The 9,109-nt window shown below is 50.6% G+C and overlaps 1 pseudogene; it reads left to right on the top strand.

The window, feature by feature from the left end:
* Positions 1-806: 806 nt before the first annotated feature.
* Positions 807-8,836, top strand: LOC149330070 (uncharacterized; annotated as a pseudogene).
* Positions 8,837-9,109: the final 273 nt, after the last annotated feature.

The raw sequence follows: 9,109 nt of genomic DNA, 5'->3' as shown, positions 1-9,109 counted from the left end.
AAAGTTCAGACTGTGATGAAAGAGCAGCCTAATGTTCGTCGTCCGTTCGATGATCGCGCCCCTGTGCGTTTGCCTTCCATGAATGGAACCATTTCATCCGGTTCACCCACGGTGTCCCGCTGCGACACATGCGGCGACTTGTTCCCTAAAAGATGTCGTTTTGGAGGAGCAGCGGCTGAACAAGCATCCGCTGAGGCAGCAACGAAGGCACCGCTGCTCCTCGGGCCCTTTCTCCACCGATAACAAGTAAGCCGAGGTTTTACTCTGTATTGCGCTTTGCTTCTGGTTTTTGGTATAAGAAGCCTATATTAATGGCGTTAGACTCAAGCGAACATCAACCAATATTTGGCACTTTCACGCACACGCTAGAAACCAATAAACCCACAGTACCAAGCGTTTTCAAGCATTTCGATTGCCCAAGCAAGTGGAGGCGTCTGATAACTTAGTCATCCTTTCGTTCGCGAGGGAAACGCGCTGTTAAATCTGATTTCATGTAACCGTTTTCCACAGTGAAGCTGTAGTGGCTATCGTCTTTCTTCAAAAGGAACAAACGATTGGACCTGTGTTTATACGGCTGCGATGGTTCGCATCGTTACTGAGACGCATCGACCCGCACTAATGGGGAGATCCCAGAAGGAACCGGAAATCGCACTCAGAAAGGAAAGTAGTGAAGTGGTACCCGGGTGCTACACATAGGGGCACCACTAGTGTAACTGCGCATGGAATCGAATCCGTTCTACCCTTGCCAGATAAGGTACACCATTCCTGCTGTTGACCGCAGCGCTATAGCACAAGCAGCCGACGCCATGATCTTCAGAATCATCCTAGGCATTGTGCTCTTCGTGGGCATCAGTATATCGCTCATCGGGCTGTGCGTGGTGTTCAAGCGCTTCTGCTCGAATGCCAAGGGCTACGGCATGATCAACGCTAACTCCACCATCGGCCACCTCAACCCGGTGCTCAACTACAAGGACTGCGATGATGACGTGCGCAGTGGCTCCACCTCGGCCACACGGTGCCTGGACAACCACGACCTGGACGTGCCGGAGATCAAGGTTCTTGAGAGTCCGGGCGCCGACCCCAACGAAGACCTAAGCTACATGTCGCTGACGGCGGTGAAGGAGCCGTACTACGCGACGCCCGTAAGCCTGGCCAAGCCGCACGGCGCGCCGCCGGCCTCGGTGTCTTCGCAGGATCATGGTATTCCGGCCGCTGCGGCCACATCTTCGTCCTAGAACCCGCCCGAGGTGCACAACGCCGTGAGCCACGACAACGAGGGCTTCCATGAAGGTCCACCCGAGTCCTCGACCGGCAGCGGAGGTCTCGGGTTCGGAGCTCGCGCAGAAATCACGACGCGGGCGCTGACGGCGAGGAGCGAATTCATCGAACGGAAGACACGTGGCGCGTAATAGTGGGTACGGATAAAGCGATTTTCATGTCTTTGTGTGGCGACCTTGAAAAGCTGTTGCATCATCCAATCGCAGCTAGTTGACCGGAGGCAACACACACCTGGGCCTATTTTGGCCGTCCTCAGACAGGCGGGATACTCTGTCCTAATTATTTCGTTTTGACCATGCACACACCACCAGAAGCGGTTTGCCCTAAATGTATGCGAGTGGTTACGTCACGCAGCCGAGTTATCTCCTTGGCCGAAGCGGTGGCCTTGTAGTAGAGCATCCCCCTCGCATCCGCCTCGCGTTCGAACCCCGATAACGCCGAGTACCCACCGGTTTTCTACTGGGTACAAAATTTCCCCCGACCAGGTACTCGGCACTAGCGTCGCTGCGCATGGAAGCTAATCAGCTAATAGAGGTTCGTGTGTTCGCGTTCCCCTTCGCTGCTAAGTCCAGTGGCTTGCAAAGAACTCGAGCGCCCGACATATTTCGGCGGTTTCAAAGACCAATAGATGCGTTGTGACTTATTTTGTAATTTTATCTGATACGTACGGTAAGAGAAGAGACAAATTTTTAAGCGCTGATCAGGGCTTCATTATCCTACGTCATGTCAGTGGCCGCTGGGCCAACTGGCTGCAGTAGACGCTTCTTTCGCTCCATATCAACCCTGCTACGCATAGGTGAAAGGCCTCGTGTGTTTATGGAGCGGTTCCTCTTCCTCATCTGAGCCGGCTATGAATCTGTCTTGCTGAGTGTGCTACTTCTCCTCATTCTGTTCTCTTTTCCCTTACAGAGGCCATTTAAAAAGGCATGCACTGACCCACACTCGCGAGCGGCTTTGCAGGGCGACCAATGCGGCCGGAAATTCAAACGGCGAGACCATCTCCTCGTCCACCAGCTGGTTCGCTTAGGGGTGAAGCCGCACCAGTGCGCTGTTTGTAGATGCCACTTAAGCAGTGCGGCCATCCTTAGTCGTCACCGCACACAGCAGCACACTTTATGTGGCACGTCTAGCTCATTAGTTTGTCGTCACTGCGGAAAGGAAAACGCGTCCCGAGGAGAGATCCAACGCCAGCTCGCATGCCGCTCCGGAAGAGGTTCCCCTCACCAGAGCCAAGCGAAGAAGTACGAGAGTGGGAAGTGTAGCCTCCGGTAGGCTCTGCAGAGGGCACACTATGATATGCGCTTATATGAAATCAAGGATCAGTGACGCCATACACGTGCGCTTGCTCCTCGGTTCGACAGAAAAAAAAAGGAAACGCAACGACCAGCAACGAAGAAGCCAGCGCATGGGAACCTCCGAAAAAAGATAGTGCTACTTAAAGTTATAGTGAACGAAATAAAATAAAACGCAGCAAACACCGGAGTGAAGCTCTGGTACTTTCTTCGCTGTATACGTTGGTTGGTTTATTGGGGTTTAACGTCCCAAAGGCGAATCAGGCTATGAGGGACGTCGTAGTGAAGGGCTCCAGAAATTTCGATAACTTGAAGTTTTTTAACGTGCACTGACATAGCACAGCACACGAGCCTCTAGAATTTCGCCTTCATCGAAATTCGGACGCCTAGGTCGGGATCGAACCCGCGTCTTCCGGGCCAGCAGCCCAGCGCCGTAACCACCGAGCCACCACTGTGGGACCTACAGGGAGTAATTCAAGAGGAACAGAAAGCAAGTCGAAGTCCTGCGTCTTTGGAGCACTTTGTCGCCTATATGTATGACGCATGTACAGGCCTGAGGTAAAATGGGTAGACGACAAAAACGGTGCCAGTATCACTGACAGCACACTGTGACAGAGCGGGCAGAGCGCTGTCTAGACAAACGAGCAGTGCACCCTCCATTATATGCTGGCCTGTTCGCACACGCGTTTCGCTCGCGTGAGGCTTTTTCGAGAATTAAGACACAAGTAACCGCGCCTCTCAGTTCCCCTGTGGTAGGCTTCGTGGGCGAGCGAGTCAGCGCGTGCGAGCCGTTTTATCAGCATACTTCTATAGCAAATCGCTAGCACGATACGCTTTTGCACGGATATCTTGCTGGTGGTTCTGCGCGACTAATCCCTGAAAATGTGGTGTGGCATAAAATGTTCAAGTAGCATGCCACATTGTAAACTACAGCCCTGTAGTACCAACTGTTTAATTTATATTTCAGTGAGTAGCATTGTCACTCGGGAAAAACTTCAGTCAAACGGAAGCGATAGATTGCTTAAGAGATCATGCAGAACCTACGGCCAAAGAGGTGCCACTTTAGCAACTTCAGGTAGAGACTGACTAATCAAGCAGAGAGAGAGAGAGGTAACTTTTATTTTTCAGCTCAAGTCCGAGCCTTCTTACTTGCCCGTTTGGTGGGCGTTATTCATCGGCGGTGGCGGAGTGGGGCCACGTGTCCCTTGGATGTGTCGAATGTGGGCGGCGAGGAGCGGCCAGAGGGTGGGCTGTAGAGAGGTTGGTGGAGCGGTCCATCGGGCCCACGTGAGGTGAAAGGGGGGAGGCTAGGTGTGCGAGGAAGGTAAGCAGCTCGCGCGCGGGATTAGCCTGCGGCTACTGAAATGAAGACCGGTCCCTGTCGGCTTATCTGTTGTCTCGTAGAAGGCTTTTTCTCGGCTGATTTGATAGAAACTGTGCTCCCGTGATAGCCATACGGCAAAGCTACTGAGCGCACAATGGGGATCTTTTGTATAGGCGGCAACAAATTAGTTAAGGTACGTTTTACGGGGCCGGTGGAAAAAAGTGGACTTGGATGCTTTTTAGCGCGCGGTAAAGCACGTCCGTGCACCTCTGATCAGTGGCAACTGTTATACCAAGTCCGCGGAGAAACATTAAAAAGGCGAGGGCTGTCATTTTTCCTACTCCCTCTAAAATGTGATTTCTGTGTGCCAGACATAACCGCGGACAATGACGAGAGCAGGAAGTGCAGCATGAGACATTTCAAGCGCGTGTCACTGCGCAATAATCGCAGGACCTCTTGGAGAAACATTTTCTCTGTTAGTGTATTCGGCAGCGCAAGACTGTCATCGTCTGCTCCTGCAAAGAACTACCGAGCTGGCGTACGGGATACTGTAGAACGTCCCGCCACTGACGGTAGCCCTCAATATCAGTTGTCTTTTTCTAAAGAAAAATATATTCACAGTGGTTGTGATAACAAAGTCGCGATTTGAATTGTTTCTTATAAAGCAAAATATCCCCTCTGGTAGTTAGCCGTGACACGCATGTTTCGCTTCTGTGCTTATGGCCTCTCTTTATCACCGTCGGTACGGACCCTTATCACTTCCGTTGGAAGTGAAAGAATTCTTACCTCCACACCTCTTTACTGGCTATAAAGTGAACGCTGTCGAGAGGGATTTTCATTCTCATCTCCCGCGAGCATCGTGCATGCTTGTTGCTATGGTTGCCGCACTGTTTCTTCTGCAGTTTGACGCCACAAGTAAAGCCTGTAGCTAGCTTTGGCTCCCCATCAGCCTTTAGCCGGCCGTCAACATGTACGTCTGTGCGGTAACATAGCCACGTGCCAATGTCCGCCTGATTATTAAATTCATTTATTTTTGTCAATGTCTGCATATTTCTCAGACAAATTAGGAGCAATTTCATGCATATCAACTTCAAATATTCTAGAGCCTATATCAGTGAGAAAGCTATGAAAAAGAGATTGAAAGTGATGTTGTTCGTGATGTTAAGTAAGTATGTTAAAGCCTTGGGAACTCAGTCAAAACGTCTGTTTTGTTATTTAATATCAATGGTTAATTTAATTTTTGCTATGTCCTAAACACACAATTAGAATATGATAGATGCGTACTGTATATCTATAATTTTGAAGTGCGCACGAAACCAGCGCATTGGGCTTGCGTCAGTTAAACAAGAATATTGTTCCGTAAATGTAGACACACAAGGAGTAGTCACTGAGGGATGCTGACAGCAGATCAATCGAACGGCCAACGGCGCACAGATCACACTTCGTCCTCCTCGCGCTCCGCGCACGAGCCCAGCACTGTCTTCTTCGTTGTCCACTGACACAACTCCCGGCGGCGAAAGCATCGTCCGATGCTAAGTGGAAGACGTAGCAGGTGCACGGTACGGCTTGAGGCGAACCACGTGAACAACGTCAGTGGCAGGGGGGGTTGGATGACGACGGAGGATCGAGGGGGGCCATCTCATAAGTGACGTCGGTCACCTGACGGAGCACGCGATAAGGGCCCTTATACTGATGTAGGAGTTTCTCTGAAAGGCCGAGACGGCGAGAGGGATACCAAACGAGGACGAGTGATCCTGGCGTGTAGTGTACTGGGCGATGTCGGCGGTCGTAAACTGACTTCTGGTAGGCCTGGGAGGCGGTGAGACGGTCGCGGGCGATTTCGCTTGAGCGATGGCGTCACGTGCGTACTCCGTGGTCGAGGCCGAAGAAGGCGGCAGGAGTGTATCCAATGGCAACGCAGGATGCCGGCCATACAAAAGATAGAAAGGCGAATAGCCCATGGTGTCATGCCGCGATGAATTGTAAGTAAATGTTACGTAGGGCAAGGCAGTGTCCCAATCACGATGGTCGGGTGCGACGTACATAGATAGCATGTCAGAGAGGGGCCTATTCAGGCGCTCGGTAAGCCCGTTCGTTTGAGGATGGTACGCTGTAGTGAGTTTATGTTGCGTGGAACAGGACCGGAGTATGTCGCCCACTACCCGGGACAAAAAGTAGCGGCCGCGGTCCGTCAGCAATTGGCGTGGGGCACCGTGGGGCACCGTAACCTTCATGTCCCAGAGGCCTAATAGTGAAATGTCTGTTTCCAATCGTGCCTACTTCCTTGATGCCTAATGTCAAAAGATCGTGAGCACTTTTAATCGATATGCTGATAAATGGACCCTTTCAAAACACTTTCGTCTTGTTTCCGTAAACCGCATGCCCTAGTCATTAGAAAAGTAATACCTAAGAATAAAAGAGAAAACTTAGTGCAAGCAGTATATTTTTTTTTCGATTGAATTTTGTTTACACTACACCTTGAAGCGCCGAGCTCGTACAGCAGTGCCGGCTACTTGACAATGTAATCGATAATTCAATATCAAACAACACAAAATGTTTATCAAGGAAAAAGATTTATTGAATTCAAAGCGACAAACACGAAAATGATGAAGAGCACACCACAGACATGGCGAAGCACGTCGACAGTACACCATTCTTTTTTTCAGGTTTATGTGCGCAGTTGTGACAGTAAATGATAGAAGCAACATTACAAAGTATAAAAAGTGCAAAGAGGAAGTCGCAGATACAGTTGCGCTTTTTCTTGCAGATATATTCTGTGCCAGTGATGACTGATGATTAACTGTGCGCGCTGCGATAGGAAAGTTAAAATTATTTGTTTGGAAGGTGTTAGTTCTCAGTCGGGTCGCCCTCCGAGGATGGAAACAATTCACCCACTTCACCGACTGTGTTCGCCTGTGGCACATGCAACGAACTGTCCTTTGGGAAAAATCGCCTGGAAGAGCACCGGGAGATCGAGAATCAGACTAGTCCGCGCGGAAGGCGCCGCTGCGCCTGGTCTCCTTACTCCAGCGATCAAAAGTAAGCCGAGGATTGACTCTGCAATAAGCTTTGCTATTCATTTTTGGTATAGATCGCCAACAGTGGTGGCTTTAGAATGAAGCGGACATCGGCCAATGTTTGGCGCTCTTTGGCCACACGACTTCATATAAATACAGCGTTTCCCAGCAATTCGCTTCTCTACGCAAAAAATTCGCTGTGGCTTAGCTTGGTTAAGCCCAGTAGTTGCGAAAGCACTATCCGTACCTACGCCATGGTTCAGCTGGTAGTGTAGCTGGTGGTGGTGCTTGTGATGCATTGGTTATCCAATCGAATCCAATGTAATCTAATCTAATTCAATCCAATCCAATCCGATACAGTCCAATTCAGTCCAATCCAATCCAGTCTAATCTAATCTAATCCAATCTAATTCAATTTAATGCAATCAAGGTCAAATGAAGGTCACTGGTGGTCACCGCCGCGGCACGGCAAAGGCCTGAAAGTGCAAGTAGTATTGCTTTCGCAATAAAAAAAGGAGTGCGATAACTTAGTCTGCTGTTCATTCAAGAGGCAAAATGTGCAATGACAACCGACTGCATGTCGCCGCACCGTATGGGGAAGTTGTCGTACCTTCTGACCTCCTTCAGAAGGAAGAAGTGTTCGACGCACCGTTTAAACGGATGCGATGGTTTGCGCCGTTACGGAGGCATCAAGCCATTCGAGTAGGAATATCCGACGTGAAATCAGAAATCGCTGAGCCCAGAAGCGGAAGTTGTGTAGACGCGCCTGTAGTTGCTGGTGCGACACCGAGGGTCACCATTACAGTCGCTGCGCATGGAAGGGGGTCGGCAAATTCTTTGACCAGAGTGTTCACATCTTCGCATTCTCTATCGCTGCCAACTCCCAATGCGAGGCAAAGATCTTTCGCCGGCAACCTATTTCTCCTTTTTCCAATCACCTACACATGCGTGTGTCTTCTTATGTTATTTTTCTCTCAGATATAATGCAAAGAAAAAAATTCGCAGTGGCTTAGCTCTGGTTAAGCCGGCATATACAAGCGAAAAGCTGCATTTATGCTTTGTTTGACGTCATGGCTGTCGCAGTTCACGCACAAGGCACTGGGAGCACCGCGATAGCGGTGTAGATTTTGAGCCAACTCCCTGGCTATCACTTCTGGGTCTTCTTTTCTTCCTTCCATGGCGAATGTCTGCGAATCTGATACGGCCGCCGCAGCCGCTCACGTGTTATCGCAACGCCTTGCGAAATAACCTTCTCTTGGGACTGCGGAGGAGACCGCGCGGTAGCGGCGAAGGGTACACCGGTGGCGAGGAGGGAAAGGGCGCGCCATGGCGGCGCCTAGGGGTGGCCCACGCGAAGCGCGGTGTTGACGAGTCTAATGAAGCTTTTCGCTTCAAAACTGCCGATCAAAGCTTTATATGCTAACTCGTCCAAGTGACCGCAGTTCCGACTGGCTGCAGTGCGCTTCTTTCGCAGCCCTGTAAACGCTGCTACATGCAACTGAATGACCGTATGTGGTGTTTGTGTAATGCAATCGTTATTTCCCTCTTCTGAGCCGGCTATCAGGCAGTCTCGCTCAGTGTGCCACACCTCGTCATTATGCTCACTTTTCCCTCACACAGGTGATTTCAACCGGCATGAACGGGCCCACACGAGCAAGTGGGCTTTTCTGTGCCAAGAATGGGGGAGAAGGTTCACACAGCGGACTCATCTCTTCGACCACCAGCTGGTCCACTCAGGGGAGGAGCCGTTCAAGTGCGTCGACGGCGGGCTTCGCTTCATCCGTGGTTGGAGCCAGAACACTCACTGCACAGTGCAGCACGGTGGCAAGTCTAGGTCATTTGTCCTCACTGTGGAAGGAAGGACAGCCTTGACAAACGCCTGCAGACGCACCTGCAGGAGAGACCCTAAGGACCCCAGAGTCTGAGGGTTGCATGCGCCTCCGGAACAGATTCCCGCACCACAAACAAGCGAACAAGCACTATAGTGGGAAGTGCAGCCGCCGGTAGCCTCTGTACTGGACGGACAGTGTGAAGAGCTTATGTAGCTTCACGAATCTTTGACACCATGCGCGTGGGCTTTCACCACGGCTCCGGAAAAAAATCTCTACCCCCAATGCAGCGATTAGCAAAAAAGCCGACATGGACAAAATAAAGAAAAGCCTACAACAAACAGTGAGGTGAACGCCTGATATTGTTTT

The sequence above is a fragment of the Amblyomma mixtum genome, chromosome 9 (assembly GCF_055824585.1).
Source record: "Amblyomma mixtum isolate Tamu chromosome 9, ASM5582458v1, whole genome shotgun sequence".
Classification (NCBI taxonomy): domain Eukaryota; kingdom Metazoa; phylum Arthropoda; class Arachnida; order Ixodida; family Ixodidae; genus Amblyomma; species Amblyomma mixtum.
Note: the sequence above shows the minus strand (reverse complement) of the source record. Positions and strands in the feature narration are given on the sequence as shown.